Genomic DNA, 18,607 nt, shown 5'->3' on the forward strand with positions numbered 1-18,607 from the left:
CTGCTGCTAAATATCTTGGATCATTCCTCGAATGGTTCAACAATGTAGGCCACTTTGCCTGTTAAAAACGTATTGTCAGTGGTTTATCAAAGTCCAGACTCCAAATGACCGGGGTAAATGGCAAGATAATGTTAAATATGAAAAATCCATTGCATGCTCTGAAAAACATAGCAGAATAAGTGGAAGCAGAGATTCAGCCATGCGTAAAATTAAGAGAAAAGCAAATTTTTGCAATGCCCGACATGGTCTAGTCAAATATTATGCATACTACGAGCAGCTCCAGTGTTGTATATAAAAACAGTCACCATGGATAAACTTGGCAGCAAAATAAAGCAACATTCAATACAGTTGAGCATACCTTATAAAGTTCTCATATGTTGAAACGCACTCACATGTTGAATACTATGATCTCTGTTCAACTTTTCTATCAGATGTAAAGAGGTCATTATCAGTCATCACTTCCTCAATACTTCCACCACGGTACAAGGCCTCGGCCACAATTAGAATGGACCATTTCCTGAAAAGACAATATACCATTCAGGTTAATTTTGAAGCCAAATCTTCTTTCCAAAAGATGAAATACAAATCAGCATAATGATACTTCTACATGTTTTTTCAGCTTTAGTTATTCTCTTTTGCTTCTGGGGTAACAGGCAGATGGAGAGAATCTTTAACAAAATTTGATATCCAACCATTAAAAAAAATCATGGTCTCTTGCAACCACGGTTATATTTGCTTCCAAACCAACGGAAGCATTCAACGTTCACTGGAAAAGTGATTATCACCCCTGTTCCAACTGCAAGAGGCGTGAATCCACCTAATTTGGCCTTCCAGAACAACTAATAATCTGTATCATACTCAGCAACTATCTTCTCCTGTACTTCAAACTTGAAGAAAAACAAGACATATGAAGCCAACTTACTTTGATTCAAAAGCCGGCTACAGATGGGCAGGACCTGCATAAAGGGGCCTAATTTCTCGCGCTTAGCCAACAATTCTGTCAAGTACCAACTGTTGTTGTTGCTGCTGCAGTGGCATGAGCCGTTCAAATCCAAGAAACCATGGATACCAAAATAAGAGAAGAATAAGCGGATTGAAAATGCAAGAATATCGCACCGAAACTGCTACTGCTAACTAGAACATTTAGATTTGTGAACTATGATGAAAAAACCTATTTCAAAACCATTTTTATACAGGGACCCAGGGAGCCATATACACCATGAATCCGGAATTCATGAAAACAGCGGGCTGAATCTGTGAAAACAGGGAGCCACCCTCCATTTGAAAATAAATTAAGCTCTGCCCTCCATTTCAAAACAAATCTAACCTCCCAGGACCAAATCGACCCTCACAAACCACTCCCAAACCAGAAAACCCAAACTGTAAATTAGAAGTGGCGATTTTGCTCTCCCAAACCGGGAGCAAATATCAAAATGGGGCAATTTTAAGAAAATACGATTCGGTTAGTTTATCCGCCCTGGGCTAAAATAAAAAAATAAATTAATTTTTAAATAAAATGAGGGCTAATTATATAAAAAAGTTTTTATTATTTTAATTAAAAATTCACCCCATTAAAATATAAAAAGCCTTAAATTTCGCCTTTGGGCGATTATTCGCCCCTAAAATTAACCTTGAGAGCAAATAAGGACAAAAGTATAGGTGGCTATGATTCCATGAGAGGGGGGTAACTAGAGGGGCTATAATTTTGGTTTATATTTTTACTACACTCATTTTGGAAAAAATGGAAAAGATGGCTATGTGAGCCTCTTGGGTGAGACCATGTGGCATTTTGAGATCATGCATATTTAACCATACAATTTTGATTGTTTGGGGGATTATTCATTCTTCACTTTCATTGTGAGGTTCTTTCTTCATAGGGAGAAGAGGATTTTTATGGAAATGAGCCATTTTTTGTGGTTGTAGGTTAATCTTTGTTATGTTCTAGCTGAGAAATGCCTGAGTGCATGAATGCATTGATGGTGAACTTGTCCATATGTTATGAGTCTCTAGAGATTTTAACATTGAGATTTCATTGCAGAGAAAGGGAAAATTGGTATTTCGTATGCCAAGGTCAATGATCTAATTTAAAAAGATACTTGAAAATAAGCGGTTGCTTTTTCATCAAACAACATTGATTTTTGGGCTAACCAAAACCCTAGAAAGTTAGAAAGGGGAAGGGGATTTCTTTCCATTCCTTTAGTTCATTTTTACACCACAAGTTTTTTAAGCATTGATCCATGAATGTTCCTCCCCAACCTTTCTTCACTCCTACAACTTATTCAACTTACAACCATTACCTCTTGACATGTAAACACTTTATCAGTAAATTATTAATAGATTTAACATCTTCTCTATGCAAAATATAAATATAGGTTCTTGCATAGAATATTTTTTCATATTTCCCCATGTTGAGACCTTATACATTATAGCTAGCCACATAATTTAGTTTTCTCTAGAGCTTTGACCTTCAACAATTATTTCACCACCAAGATTTGTTATATATTTACTTTAAGAAGTAGGCATGATATCCCAACCTAGTCAAATAATGTATGATAGTTTTTCTTTGAATAAATTATTCAGTATTCGTCCTTAGTAATTTTAACATGACTTCTTTATAGGTACTTAATATAGGCATTCCATATGACATCATTCTCCCATATTAATCCTAGATTTTCTTCCTTTTTTCCACCCCTATTTCCATATACTAGTGATCTCCTATTCTACTACTTCATTAATAGTGAAAATTTCTTTATACTAAATCATTTCTATCAATATTTCATGTAACTGATGAGCCCCAAATTGGGTAACTTATTGGGCTCATTTTGCCTAATTATCCTTGTTCAGTCCTTGTTCAATCCTCCATTTTTCATATCTTATGCATTATTTTTTAGTATGTTTATGTCATTTGTATGAATAAGGGTGGTCACTCTTCCTAGGTGGCTAACACATGCTTATTTCAGGTTTTTTGACACATGTTGGAGCAAAACTGAGCAATCATGGGGTAGAAGATAGCCAAGCTTGAGGTGAGGATTCATAGGGGGGTTGTCTATGACATTAAATAGCCCTTCCTCGGGATCTTCACCCCCAAACTCCGAGCTCACAGGCCACCAAAACCGGATCTTGAAGGCAGCCAAGCAGATTTTGGAAAAGGGATTGTCTACTAACAGTTGGACAACCAAGTCCCCCAGATTTAGGAGGCCTAATAGGGCCCTCGTGGTGTATAAATGATAAGGCCTCAGCCTTCGTAAGGGACATTTTTTGAAACCATTGCATATTTTTGCACTACAGTGCTGTCAGCTTTAGCTCGTTTTCTTGTAGCAATTTTGGCATAACTCTTGACTGATGACTATTTTTTGATAATGATAAGCAATCCTATTGCATATCAACTCTGAGTTTTCTATAGGAGCCATAGCTCTTAGGGTTGGGCCCAACCTGAGAGCCTAGGGCCTCCTTTATGTACTGTTATCGTTCCTTTAAGCATCGTTGTTTCCCTTTTGTGCATTTGCAAACGTATTTCTGTTAGGCAGATTAAGTTGTGTTGATTAACTAGGTCACTGTTTATGAATAGAATGCTTCAGATGTTTAGAATAGATTGGTAGGATAATAACAGGAAAAAGGCTCCAAAAAAGGGTCAACAAACACTTTTGGTTTCACCTCTTCCTTATTGGATCAGGGGCTGGAATTGAACTAACCGTGTTGTCCCAACAAAAACACTAGTGTGCTTTATCATGCAATCCTTAGTGTACTGTTTTCATTTGCAGAAGTTGGTTATGTGCTTAGATCTTTGAAATGTTTCATTGCATAGTTGATATACATGGTTCTCTTTCAAATAAAGTTGTTGTTCATTCACTTTATTGTTAGTTAGATTAGATTATCTAGGACTTTGATTACTTGCAAGACTTTGTTGATTCAGTTGAATGTATAAAGTGTAGAGCATCTCTACCACTCTTTCATCCACCTAAGCTTCATCAGAGCCATCTACTCCATCTCCTAGCTAGGTTCCTCGTCTCACATCTGTCCTCTTGCCCACGTAACCCTACCTTTTTGTGCAATCATTGTTTTAGCCTTCTTTGAGCCAATTTAGCCATCTACACCTTCTCACCACTCCATCCACCAGTCCCTGGGCCACTTCAGACCACTATCCTACCTCCATATCCATTCATGCATCTTCCCTCACTCACCCATCCTCCAAAATCCAATTTTTAAACATCCTGTAGAAATTTCTGAAAATCCTGTAGAAATTCCTGAACATCCTGTAGAACCCCTGCAGACTTCCTGTAGAAGCTCACAAATGAGGTTTCTTGATAGCCAAACTTTGTGAAACTCTCTGGAAGGGTGTTAGGGACTCCTTAGACCCTCTTTGAACCTTCCCGACCTCTTCCAAGCATTTCTCCTTCTTGATCCACCCCTGCACAGTCAAAGAACAGTGAAAGCATATGCATGATGAAAATGACGACTTAATCAAAAATAAAAAAAGATGTTTTCTTCAGATAGAGGTAGTCTAGACACATGTATTTTACCTTCATAGAAGTAATGGCATATCTTTCAGTAGTTTGCATTCTCTCCTTTACATCAGTAGGACTAGCTAGTAGAATTAGGGTTTGCTAGGGTTTGCGTTTTCCTTCAGTTTTTCAATCTCTTTTCACAAATATATTAGCTTCCTTCGAGTTAGCTTTCATCCATCAATTAAAAAGATTCTTCTAAGAGCTCATAGAAGTTGGCTTAAGCTCCTATCGGACTTGTGCCAGCTGACCAAGTGACAGCTGTGGCAAGAGCTAGTACTTGTGCATACAACACCGTCGCTTCCAAGTTTGTTACGAACTACCGGGTTGATAAAAGTAAAGACAGGAGTCCCAGGAGTTGCAGCATTATTGCTGCAATACTGGAGCCCACCATCTTTTTGGTGCCATTGCCGGAGAAGCATCAGAGTATTTGTGATTGTTTCTTTTCTTCTATTTTCCTATTCTCGCCTTCTGGTAAGTAGTTATTTCATTTCCATTCTGCAATTTCATTTCTACAAAAGTAAACTAGACATTTCCTGCTTTCGTAGATTCAATTCTACAGGCGTAGAATAGAATTTCAATTCTGCAAGTGTAGTTTAGTATTTCCTTCTCGCAATCTGATTTCAGCAAAATAGATTAGTCTTTCCCTGCTTTCATTTCAATTCCGCATTTTCATTTCTGCAAGATAGATTTTAGTTAGTTGCAATTCCATCTGTTTCAGTTTTGCAGGTACAAGCAGAAAAAAACAAAAACAACCAAAAGTCCTTTCATGTCTCATAGGAACAGAGATAATACCGGAAAATTCCTACCCAACACCCCCACCACTTCACTAAGTCACCCTTCACTCTTCTTTGGTGGCAGTGATCCAGAAGAACCTATAGGTGAACCTCCTAAGATATACGAAGATCCTATAACAGAAGAAGAGCAAGAAAATATTCCTTGTGAGACTATGGCTGACAACAGAAATGGTAGAGACGATGATGAAAGAATAGAAGGTACCTTCCCCATCTGAGAGACTAACGGGGACATGAAAATGAAGAACATAAGTCCCTCAGCCTTACCTCATTTCCATGGATTGACCACTAAAGACCCTGATACCTTCCCGTTTGAGTTTGTTGTCCTTTGTCGAACTTATGACTATACAGAAGATGAGAAAAAGTTGAAACTTTTTCCCTCCACCCTCAAGGATGCAGCATTACGCTGGTTCATGGGGCTACCTGGAAGTAGTATCACTACTTGGGCTCAGATGCAGCAAGCCTTTGACAAAAAATATCGGGATTACTGTAGGTCAAAGGAAACCAAGGGGGAATCTTTCGAATGACCATGGGAAATGATGAGTCTCTAGAGGACTATGAGGAAAGGTTCCAACTTAGCTATAAACGGGCTAGGTGCACACTTGACCCTGAATCTCTAAAGCTGGTTCTGCTCCGAGGAGTCCCTGAAGACCTTCTAGATACCCTTCACATGCTAGCTGGAGGAGATATTTACCAACTACCTTATGAGGATATAAAGACTGTGTTTAGAAACCACTCTAGGGCAGCCCAGAAAAGAGGTAGGGGGAATCCACTTTCAGCTAGTACTACCTTCTCCAAGCATGAGTTTGCTAATCAGCTGGAAGACCTCAAAAGTGAGGTGAGACAGACCATTGCCATGCAACTTGATACGTTCTGAATCCAACAAAAGAAAGAGGAAGCTGAGAGGGCTTTGGCCATTTTCTGTCCCAGATGTACGAGGAAGCACCCTAAGAACGAGTGTCCATTACACTCAGTGGAGGTATGTTTCGTTTGTGAGGAGAACCACCCTACAAACCAATGCCCAACCTTGCCCGGATTCAAAGCCATGTACCAAGGGACTGAGGCACCCACTGAACCTCTCTACTTCCTCAACCAAAGGCGACCGCATGGACCTAGACCTTACCAGCAGGGGATGCAAGGGACATCCCAATCTTATTATAGCCCCAACCAATCTGCTCACATGCCTTCTTGGGGTCCCCCTACTCATCCTTCCTGGTCTGCACCTCCTCCGTGGTCTTATCCACCTCAATACCATTCTCAACCCACTGCTCATTCGTTTCACTCACATGTCCAACCACAGCCTCAGTGGAATGCACCTCAACCGGGGTGGAGGCCCCAATACAACTCTCCTCCCACCATTCTTCCTCCACCATCAGCTCAACCACAACCATTACCTCCTGCTCCTCTAAGACAACCCCAAATGCCTGCCCAACTAAACCCGAACCCCAACAACCGACAGGCCCAGCAAGTATACACTTGGGAAACAACATGTCCTACCTATGCTGTGGAGATCCAGGAGATCAACCTGAGATCCAGAAAGACCCTTCCGGATCTCCAACCTCCTCCCCCAGAGGACGAGGAGGAGAAACAGGAAAGTGAACCCAAGCCATTCCACCCTTTCCTGAGTGACTAACAGTAACCACATAACCAAACCTAGAGGAGACTGAACTTCTGGGGGAACTAGAATAGTTGTGTGTGAAAATACCCCTTCTCCAGGCCATCAAAGATGTGCCGATATACAACAAATTGATTAAGGAGAAGTGTTTCAGGCACCCAGGCAGGAGAAAGAGAGATGCCTCGACGATCAATGTCATAGGACAACTGTCTGATCTAATGTTAAGGCAAGTAATCTGTTGATCCAGGTGGATATTGGTGGCCACCTACCAAGTCCACCTGGACCCCCACCATTGTCTTTCTCAGCATTTTCAGTTTCCTTAATTGTAGCACCACTTACTATTTTTAGCAGTTTTTCGGGTCTTCAACTTCCGGAGCCGTTTTGAGGCCCTAAACAACGTTTTTTGGGGAATCCGGGGGCAACATGGGTCCATGGAATGGACCGATGTTTCCCATTCCAACAATGATAGTGCTCGGATAGATCTTTCTAATGAGCTATTGTATGCATCAAACGAAGATCATATGCCAAAGTTACGACCCCGGGAAGTTGATGTACCAATTTACCCCCAAACGGGGCCCACAGTTTGGTGTTTCATCTCCTAGGGTTAGGTTTTGGAATATTAAGGGTTTTCCATTGTTTCTCAACAATAAATAGGCCTTCGAGCCTCATTGTAACACAGTTCAGAGGCATGTAGCCATCACATCTCTTCTCGGAGATAAGCTACCATCGCCCTAGCTGGTTTATTTCCATTTCTGGTTGTAAGCATATTTCAGTATTTTCCATTAATGAAATGAAGTATTATTTCCGCTGCATTTTTGTGTATATGGTTATCTCTGTAATTTGTTGCGTTCCTGTTTAAATCCGGATCAGTGGTATCAGAGCGGTCTGCTTTTTCTCTGTTTTTCTTTGCATGTCCCCAACAAGGTCGAGATATAAGGAGTTAGGGCTTGAACTGGTTGAACCTTTGCAAGACCAGCCTCGCAAATCCCGACGGCCTCCCATGGCGGACGAGAAGAAAGACGAGGGGGCAGGAGATCCCATCAAAATCTTGCTCGAAGAAGACCTCGAGTGACAACGGAATGCGATGATGGACAGCTTTGCCCAGATCCTTCAGCGGCTACCCAGAAGCAACGCATCGGCTTCTAGCAGCTACTCTGGAAACGCCACACCCTTTAAGGTACAAGTTAATTTTGAAATCCCCATATTCGAGGGTCAGATAGACACATATGCCGTAGATAAATGGTTAAATCTGCTAGAGGGTTATTTTTCTGTTCATGAATTTTCGAGTCGGGAAAAGATTTTTTTTGCTCTTCTCAAAGCAGCCCCCCACGTCAAGGACTGGTGGGAAACCTACTGCGAGCAGAAGGATGAAAGTACTGGCTCACTATTTTCAGCTGCATCCACCTGGGATTCATTCCGGGATGCCATCAAGGAGCAGTACTACCCTGTCGGAAGCTATGAGGATGAATACATAAAGTGGACCACGCTGCGGCAGGTAAGGGACCAAGACGTGCCGGAGTTCACCAATCTTTTCCATACCCTTCGCACAAAGTTGGGTATCAAGGATTCGGAGCAACATTTGATACTCAAATACCATGGCTGCCTGCACAAGTACATCCAGGAAGAAATACAATTCCTAAACATCCCCTCGCTCAGCGCAGCATACCGATATGCCGTCAAGGTCGAGCAGAAGTTTAAACAAAAGAAGCGAGACTTTGGATCTGCGAATCCAAAGCAGGGGAAAGGTGCCCCTAAATCACAGAACAAAGGGCAAAGCCAAGGCGGGAGAGCCCAAGACAACCAGCCGAAGCTACAAGCAAAGAGCAATGCCGCGAAGCCGAGAAAGGACACTAGAAAATGGTGCGAGTTCCATAAGAGCTCCACTCACAACACAAGTGAGTGTCGGGCCAAGCAGTCACTGGTAGCTGAGCTAAAGGTTTTAGAATCAGATGCATGTTCCGACTCTAAGTCGGAACCCAATAAGGGGTACGAAAAAGGGAAGCAGATCATTGATGTGGATCCCAGCGCCACTGTTGCTACCGCAAAGATCCAGAAAAATGAACCCGAAGATCTAGAGGAGGAGGAGCGTCTCTTCCACTCCCAGAGGTGGGTAAAGGGCTCCCCGATACAGTTCATTGTTGATAGCGGGAGTCAAAAGAACCTCATTTCGGCAGAGGTCGTGAAGCGGTTGGGCTTATCCACCACAGCACATCCACAACCATACACCATTGGGTGGCTTCACCAAGGACGAGATCTTTGCGTGAGCCAATAGTGTCGCCTTTCATACAACATCAAGCCCTTCACGGATGAGGTATTGTGTGACATTGCTCCCCTTGAAGTTTGTGATGTATTACTAGGACAGCCATACTTGTGGAAGCGACATGCTGTGTATGAATCAAGACCCCGTGCTGTTATTATTACATTGGGAAATAAGTTGTTCAGGATACCAGAGGTAGCACCACCTGCCACCATCTCTTTGATTACTGCAAAACAATGCAGTAAGATCATTTCCAAAACCAGGAAATTTGTTTTCCTGATGATACGCCCTCAAGGAAAGAAGAAGACAGTGGCCGCGGCCTCCAAACGGGGTCCCTCTGCACGACAACTACAGATGGACAAGGTTGTGGAGGAGTACGAGGACATCTTCACCTCCCCGGCAGGGGTTCCTCTGCACTGTCAAGTCAAGCACTCCATCGATCTGACCCCAGGTGCGCCACTACCCAATGGACCAATTTATCGGCACTCCGTTCTGGAGAACAATGAAATCAAGAGGAAGATTCAGGAGCTCCTGCAGAAAGGTCACATCCGTCCGAGTTCATCGCCCTGTGGGAGCCCGATCGTGTTGGTACAGAAGAAGGATGGGACGTGGAGACTCTGTATTGACTATCGGGCGCTGAACAAGATTACTGTCCATAATAGGTACCCGATCCCGCGGATTGATGACCTCTTAGACCAACTAAAGGGGGCGAAATATTTCAGTAAGATCGATCTGAAGTCAGGATATCACCAGGTACCAATCGAACCCTCCGATGTGTGGAAGACTGCCTTCAAATCCAAGGAGGGCCTCTTCGAATGGTTGGTCATGCCTTTCGGATTGACGAATGCTCCTGCAACCTTTATGAGGCTAATGGATGACATCTTGCGGCCATTCACCAACTCCTTTGTAGTAGTATACTTGGATGACATTCTGATCTTCAGCCAGAGTTGGGAAGAGCACCTCCACCACATCCGACAGGTTCTCCAAACACTGCGGCAACACAAGCTATGTGCCAATTTGGAGAAATGCACTTTTGGCATGACCCAGGTTCAGTATCTGGGATACATCATTGATGAACAGGGGGTGCATGTCGATCCAGCCAAGATCCAAGTCATTCGGGATTGGCCCTCTCCAACCACTCTAACAGAGCTCCGCAGCTTTCTAGGTCTTGCCAACTTCTACCGCAGGTTTGTTTTGGGGTTTTCTCATATTTCTTGGCCCTTGAGTCAAGTCACCAAGGGCGGGGCGAAAGAAAAATTCTTTTGGTATGAATCTCAACAGAAGGCATTCAGGGAATTGAAGGATCACCTCTGCACGGCACCAGTGCTCGCGTTACCAAATTTACAACAACCATTTGAGGTCGAGACAGATGCCTCTGACTATGCTATTGGGGCAGTCCTTACTCAACATGGACATCCAGTGGCATATCACAGTGAAACACTTTCAGACACAGTCCGGAAGTACCCCACTTATGATAAAGAGATGTATTCCATTGTACAGGCCTGCCGACAATGGAAGCATTACATTTTGGGGAAGGAAACGGTCATCCACACAGACCACCGACCTCTGCAGTTCATACAGACCCAAGGGAAATTGCAGAATGATCGCCATCAGAAGTGGTCTACATACCTGCAACAGTTTCACTTGAATATCAAGTATAAAAAGGGTAGCACCAATAATGTTGTAGATTGCCTCAGTCGTCCACCGATCATGGCGCTAACCACCGTGCTCAACTCTTGTGGGCACGAGACTTCTGATTGGCCACTTCTCTACAAAAGCGACCCAGAATTTGGCCACACATACCAGACACTCTTGGAGGGTCGGCATGTTGCAGATTTTCACCTCCAGGACGCCCTATTATGCCACCTCAGTCACCTTTGTGTTCCTTCAAGCGAGCGTGCCAAGATGATGTGGGAAGCACACTACAGTCGGGTTGCTGGGCATTTCGGGGTCGAGAAAACAGTGGCAGTACTGCAAAATTATTTCTATTGGCTGAATCTTCGACAGAATGTTGGGAAGTACATCCGATCATGTACTGCCTGTGCCATTTCCAAACCGACCATTAAGAAGCATGACCTCTATACCCCGTTGCCTACCCCTAGTCGACCTTGGGAATCCATCTCCATGGATTACATGTCAGGCCTTCCTTCCACTAAGCATGGAAATGATTGTGTTTTTGTGGTCGTCGATAGGTTCTCGAAGATGGCCATTATGATGGCCTGCAAGAAGAATATCACAGCAGAAGCCACTGCTAAACTCTTCTTTGAACGAGTGTGGGTGCACTTTGGGATCCCACAGTCTATCATCTCAGATCGGGACAGTCGGTTTCTCAGCACATTTTGGTCAGTCTCTGGTCAATGTTGGACACCAAACTCACGAAGTCCACAGCCTTCCATCCTCAAACTGATGGCCAGACAGAGGTTGTCAACAGGATGATTGTGCACATTCTGCGCATGTATAACTCAAAGCATCCACGCACATGGGACGAGAGCCTCCCCTATGTTCAGCACAACTACAACCGAGCTCTTCACAGCTCCACTAGCCATAGCCCTTTTCAGGTGGGTTTGGGATTCCAGCCATTATGCCCCATTGATGTGGCCATGCCCCTTGCAGCTACTCACATGAATTCAGCTCATGTCCAGTCCGAAATAGATAAGGCCACCAGCTTCATTGAGCGCATCCAACATATTCGCCAGCAGGTCCATGACATTCTTGAGAAATCAAATGCCAAGTACAAGCAGCGACATGATCAACACCGGGTTCCACACAAGTTTCAGGTGGGCGACAAAGTCTGGTTGCATTTGCAAAAGGAACGCCTTACTGGAGCCTATCGGAAATTGAGACCACTCCGATATGGTCCTTACACCATTACTAAGGTTATGGGAGACAATGCATTTGAGCTCAGCATTCCCCCATTCCTTGGCCTGCACCCAGTGTTCAATGTGGACCGCCTTCGGCCATACTTTCCACCATTGCTAGACACATCCGACAATGCAGAACAGCTCAAACCCACAGAATTAAATCCAGATTGCATGGAACAAGCTGCAACTGATCGGATCATGGACACACAGATCAAGAACACTCGCCAACAGAATATCCAACTGTATCGAGTTGTCAAAGTAGGCCAACTCCTTCAGCAGGGCAAGTGGCTCACCAGGGAACAAGTTCAGCAAAAGTTTCCTCATCTCATGGAGGAGCTCAACGCAATGGGGACCATTGCTTCCTAAGGGGGGAGGAATGATCCAGGTGGATATTGGTGGCCACCTGCCAAGTCCACCTGGACCCCCACCATTGTCTTTCTCAGCATTTTCATTTTCCTTAATTGTAGCACCACTTACTATTTTTAGCAGTTTTTCGGGTCCTGAACTTCCGGAGCCGTTTTGAGGCCCTAAACGACGTTTTTTGGGGAATCCGGGGGCAACATGGGTCCATGGAATGGACCGATGTTGCCCGTTCCAACAATGATAGTGCTCGGATAGATCTTTCTAATGAGCTATTGTACGCGTCAAACGGAGATCATATGCCAAAGTTACGACCCCGGGAAGTTGATGTACCAATTTACCCCCAAACGGGGCCCACAGTTTTGTGTTTCATCTCCTAGGGTTAGGTTTTGGAATATTAAGGGTTTTCCATTGTTTCTCAACAATAGATAGGCCTTCGAGCCTCATTGTAACACAATTCAGAGGCATGTAGCCATCACATCTCTTCTCGGAGATAAGCTACCATCGCCCTAGCTGGGTTATTTCCATTTCTAGTTGTAAGCATATTTCAGTATTTTCCATTAATGAAATGAAGTATTATTTCCGCTGCATTTTTGTGTATATGGTTATCTCTGTAATTTGTTGCGTTCCTGTTTAAATCCGGATCATCTGTCCAAAGTATTTGGACCCTGGGAGTCCTGTAGTTGATGTCCACATCAATGGCACCATTATCCCCCATACCTTGATTGATCTAGGGGCTGCCATTAATGTGATGACCAGGGACACCATGCTTAAACTCAACCTTCAAGGTTCCTTAAGGAAGACTTCAACAGTCCTGCAATTAGCAGATCGCTCCACCGTGACTCCCGAAGGGATTGTGGAGGATGTCTTGGTCTCGGTTGACTCTTGGGAGTATCCTGCGGACTTCTTAGTCCTTCAACCAAAGGAAAAGCTTACTGGATACCCCCTCATTTTGGGAAGGCCTTGGTTAGCCACTGCGGATGCTTACATCAGTTGCCGAGCTGGAAACATGACCATCAAAAATGGTCCTATGTCCAAGCAGCTAGTCCTATACCCTCTTGCCCAGCCCCTGCTAGAACATGACTTACCGCTCTGGCTGGAAGAAGGAGATGAGGATGAGGTATACTCTGCACCCTTGTGCACCATAGAAACCACTAGGGGAGGTCCTCAAACCGAGGATGATTTGATTGAGACCTTGATTCGGAATCCACCTCCCAGTGCACTGTCCTTAGAGGAATTGGTGGAGGATACCCAAGCCAGCACCTTAGTGGACCTCTGTGTGACTGATCCAACCTCTCCCAGAATTAAGAATGTGGAGTTTGGCCCCGGAAGAACTTTGAAGATCAGCTCCTCCCTATCTCCTTCCCAGGAGAAGGAGCTGTGTAGCTTACTGAACAAACATTTAGATGCTTTCGCCTGGAGCTATAAGGAGATGAAAGGAGTCCATCCTTCGGTCTGTACCCATCACATCTACATTAAAGAAGATTGTAAACCAGTCAGGCAACCTCAGAGGAGAATGAATCCAGCCCTTAAGGACATTGTCAAAGAAGAATTGCAAAAATTGTTGGATGCAGGATTCATCTATCCTATCTCCGATAGTGAGTGGGTCTCGCCCCTAGTGCTTGTGCCCAAGAAGAACGGGAAGTGGAGAATCTGTGTAGATTACCGGGAACTTAACAAAGCCACTAAGAAAGACCATTTCCCTTTGCCTTTCATAGATCAGGTGTTGGATGGACTGGCAGGGAAGAAGTTTTTCTCTTTCCTAGATGGGTTCAGCGGGTATAACCAGATCCAAATCAGCCCGGAAGACCAAGATAAAACCACCTTCACCTGTCCTTGGGGTACCTTTGCCTATCGTGTCCTTCCCTTTGGGCTATGCAATGCTCCTGCCACTTTCCAGAGAGCAGTATTGAGCATCTTCTCTGAGTTGGTCCATGATTCGGTAGAAATCTACATGGATGACTTCACTCCTTATGGGTCCAACTTCTGAGAAGCATTGACCAATCTAGGAAAAGTTCTAACCAAGTGCATTGAGATGAACCTGTCCCTCAGTCTTGAAAAATGTGAATTCCTGATGACTGAAGGGACCATCCTAGGACATACCATTTCTCGCCAAGGACTACAGGTGGATCCTAATAAAATTGCTATCATCCAAAGGGTCCCACCTCCTCAAAAGGTAAGCGATGTTCAAAGTTTCCTAGGCTTAGCAGGACATTATCGAAGATTCATTAAAGACTTTAGCAAGCTAGCCTCGCCTTTGTTTGGAATCTTAGGGAAAGATATTGAGTTTAAATGGGCTGACAACTGTCAAGGGGCACTGGATGAGTTGAAAGAAAAGCTGATGTCTGCCCCGATCTTGAGAGGTCCAAACTGGGCCCTACCTTTCCACATCCACATTGATGCCTCGAACAAAGCCATAGGTGCAGCCTTAGGACAAATTGAGGAGAAAATCCCATATTCCATATACTTCGTCAACAAAAACCTGTCCAAGGCAGAAATGAACTATACTGTAACCAAGAAAGAGTTCCTAGCCGTAGTCCATTCCCTAAACAAGTTCAGACACTACATCACCAGTTATCAAACATTTGTGCACACTGTTCATGTTGCGATTAGATATTTAATTAATAAGCCTGATTTCAATTCTCGTATTATTATATGGTTACTTTTGTTACAGCAATTTGATTTGACAATCGTTGACAAACTAGGTAAAGAAAATGTTGTTGCTGACTTCTTGTCTAGATTGGATTTGCCTGCAGGTGAAGAAGGAACAGTGGATGACCAGATGCCAAATGAACATCTATTTGCTATCTTAGTACTCTCTCCATGGTTTGTTGATATAGCAAATTACTTGGTCTCAGCACAGTTCTCTCTGCATTTGTCCTCAAAAGAGAAGAGCAGAATTGTAAGGAAGAGTGCTCCATTCACATGGATCGGGGGCAACTTGTTTAAGCTTGGTCTAGATCAGATCTTGAGACGTTGTGTTAGGGAGGAGGAAGTCTTTGAAATCCTCCTAACCTGTCATGATGGACCTTGTGGAGGCCACTTTGCAGCAAAAAGGACTTCCTTCAAAATTCTACAGGTAGGCTACTATTGGCCTACTCTCCATCAGGATGTCAGAAGATATGTCAGCTAGTGTGATCGATGTCAGAGGATGGGGAAACCGACTCCAAGAAATGAAATGCCTCTCCAACCTCAAGTGACCTTTGATCCATTTGAGAAGTGGGGCATGGATTTTGTGGGTCCTATCAACCCTCCTTCAAAGCAACGGTCTTACATCATTGTGTGCACTGACTATCTGACCAAGTGGGCAAAAACAAAGGCAATCAAAGCAGCAACAGAAGAAAAGGTGGCTGAGTTTCTGAGAGAAAATATCTTCTACAAGTTTGGCTACCCAAGAGAGTTAGTCACAGATCAAGGAAGCCAGTTCACCTCCAACCTGATTGAAGATTTTCTCGCTCATCACAAGATCAAGCACAAGACTTCCACCCCCTATCATCCTCAAGCAAATGGGCAGGTGGAAGTCACTAATCGAGAATTAGAAGGGATTTTGACCAAGACTGTGAGCAACATCAGAAAGGATTGGGCAGATCGCCTGGTTTAGGCCACCTGGGCCTACAACACCACTTGGAAGACCACAACCGGTTTCACACCTTATGAGCTGGTCTATGGGAAGAAATCTTTGTTGTCCATAGAGTTCGAGTACAATACATTGAGGGTGGCAGCTCAGCTGGACCTAGATCTCAACCATGCTCAACGTGAGAGATTATTGCAGCTGAATGGGTTAGACAAACAAAGAATGCAGGCCCTCCTCCACTCAGAAGTAGTTCAACTCCAGAGGAAGATATGGCATGACTGGCACCTTAATGAGAAGCAATTCCAGCCGGGAGATTGGGCGCTGCTGTATGACTCAAGATACAAGGATTTCAAAGGGAAGCTGAGGACAAGATGGTTAGGACCATATACAGTGGAGAAATGTAACGACAATGGTTCTGTCCTTATCCGGACCATTGATGAAGAAGCCATCCCCATGCTCGTCAATGGGCATCGACTAAAGATCTATAGGAAACCTATTTCGAGGCAAGAGTTCATCGAAACTGTGGAAAAATCAATGTTGGTAATAGAGAAGGGTTCTGCCTCTATTTTGGCCACACCCTGAGCATCATCATAAAAATAAATAAAAAAATAAAAAATAAAAGAAAAAAAATACAATAAAAAAAGATCCTTGGGTGAAAACCTCTCTGAGGCGCCCAAGGCAGATGGTAGGGGTGAAAACCTCATTGAGGCGCCCCTGCTGTCTCTCTGAAAAAGAATTTGAATAAAAAGACCCTTGGGCGAAAACCTCTCTAAGGCGCCCAAGGCAGATAGTAAGGGTGAAACCTCATTGAAGCACCCCTGCTGTGTCCTTTAAAAAAAAAAAAAAAAAGAGAAAGAAAAAGAAGGAAGAAACAGAGAGAAAAAACAAGTTTAATCCCTGGAAATTGTTGCAGGTTGCAGGAACACAATGCAGAAAGGAGGCCTCCCAACACCAGGACAAGGGTCCCTGCCAAGTTACCAGGCATCCTCACATCCACTCCCTCCATGAACACTCATTTTTTTCAGGGTTCGGACACAATCTAGTCGTGGTTCAACCTTCTACAGGAAGCTACAGGAATTTCTACAGGAAGTTCTGTATTTCTGCAGGAAACATCCTGTAGAGCCTTTGGGCAGGCCATAATCGATTATGGAGAGGGATTTGAAGCTGGAAGTTTGCTGAGGATGCATGCAACCACTTCTTTCTTCCATCCTCCACTTGTTTCATCTCCTTTCACCACCATTGCCACCATCTGGTTGAATATAACTGCACAATCATACTAGAACCCTGTTTTCTCGGATAAAAATTTGTTTTTTTCAAGTGAAAAATAAAGCATGCAGAGGCCCGCACACTTTACCTGTCAAGGCACCCTCAGGACCCTTCATCCGTGAATGCAACTTTGTTTATTTCAGCATTCACACCAGGAGGAGAAACGACTATAGGATGTCCTACAGGAATCTTGTAGCAGTTGATCTGGCTGGAGTACATACCATGGAGACACCAACAACTCACGTCAAACGAAGCCGGTGCATGCAGCATTCACCACCAGAGAGTCGGGTCTCAAGGTCTTGGAACTAGCATCAGCCAATGGAAGAGGAGCTCCAGCACCCGTGCGCGAAGCAGCAATAAGCAAATCCAGCATTCCTCGTCCTGAAGCCTGAAAAAAACGTCCATGGCCGCATAGGTAAGTGCCTAACCTTATTCGTCAAATTACATGAACTATACTCTAAAATTTGCATGACTGTGAGAATGGGCGGATTGAACAAGGTTGGTGGCCATTCAACTGGCCACCCACAGCCAGTCAAATGGCCTCGTAGGATCTGAATGGGCTTGGTTATGCCAAAAAGACGGGCAGTTGACACATGGGAAGTGTCCAGTCGGGGAGAATCGACAGGGAACAGAAATGGCGGTGGTGAATGCAGAGGGAAGGATTCAATGGTCAGAGACACGTTGAGGAATGATGGTTGTGACGTCGGCCAATGGATCGACCTGGATAGCTCACCCCCGCGCCATGAATTCCGCAGCATTTCAAATTGGCCGGTCGAATAACTCACGGTAAACTGCTGTCATTCGCACTTGCAACCATTTTTGCAGCCGAGTACGCGTCCTCCTCCTCTGCAAGTTTTTAGCCTGAGCTTCTCGATCTGTTCCAACGTCCTTCCGCAGCTCAGACTCATCCAGAACCACCGTAACGTCCTCCAGAAGCCATGAAAGCTTTCTACAGGAAGGTGTGCTACAAGAAGCCCGGCATTACGAAGAAGCTTGGACTGTTCACGTCGAGGGTGGCAATTCTCAGAGAGGTAGGCTCGAACATACCTTTTCCATTCAAAATAGTTCAAAAGGTGGTGAATTTGACATGCTGGGGTAGAGAAAAATTTAAAAGCAAGTATGTCTGTGAATCCAAAAGCAGTTTACTTATCGTTGCATGAAATTGTCTTCGTGGTTTGCGTCCAAGATTTTCTCCACGAAGTCCTGAGTTAAATTCCTCCTGTAGAGAAGTGAGACACTGTCAAGGCTAACCGGTGGAAAAACTGTGAATTTTATATGATTGTGTGTATGTTGGAAACATAGCCCTGCACTCTGTTTAGAGAAATCCCGAGTCGTCCTTCTGTACACAAGCAGTCAGGTTTCAAAACAGAGGAATTGA

General features: G+C 44.0%; 1 pseudogene; it reads right to left on the reverse strand.

The window, feature by feature from the left end:
• The window catches only part of LOC149156633 (putative boron transporter 2), a 37,701-nt pseudogene extending 19,714 nt beyond the window's left edge, over window positions 1-17,987 (reverse strand).
• Between the last annotated feature and the right edge of the window lie 620 nt (window positions 17,988-18,607).

The sequence above is a fragment of the Pinus tabuliformis genome, chromosome 9 (assembly GCF_031772625.1).
Source record: "Pinus tabuliformis cultivar Carrire ecotype Pingquan chromosome 9, CPIR1, whole genome shotgun sequence".
Lineage (NCBI taxonomy): Eukaryota > Viridiplantae > Streptophyta > Pinopsida > Pinales > Pinaceae > Pinus > Pinus tabuliformis.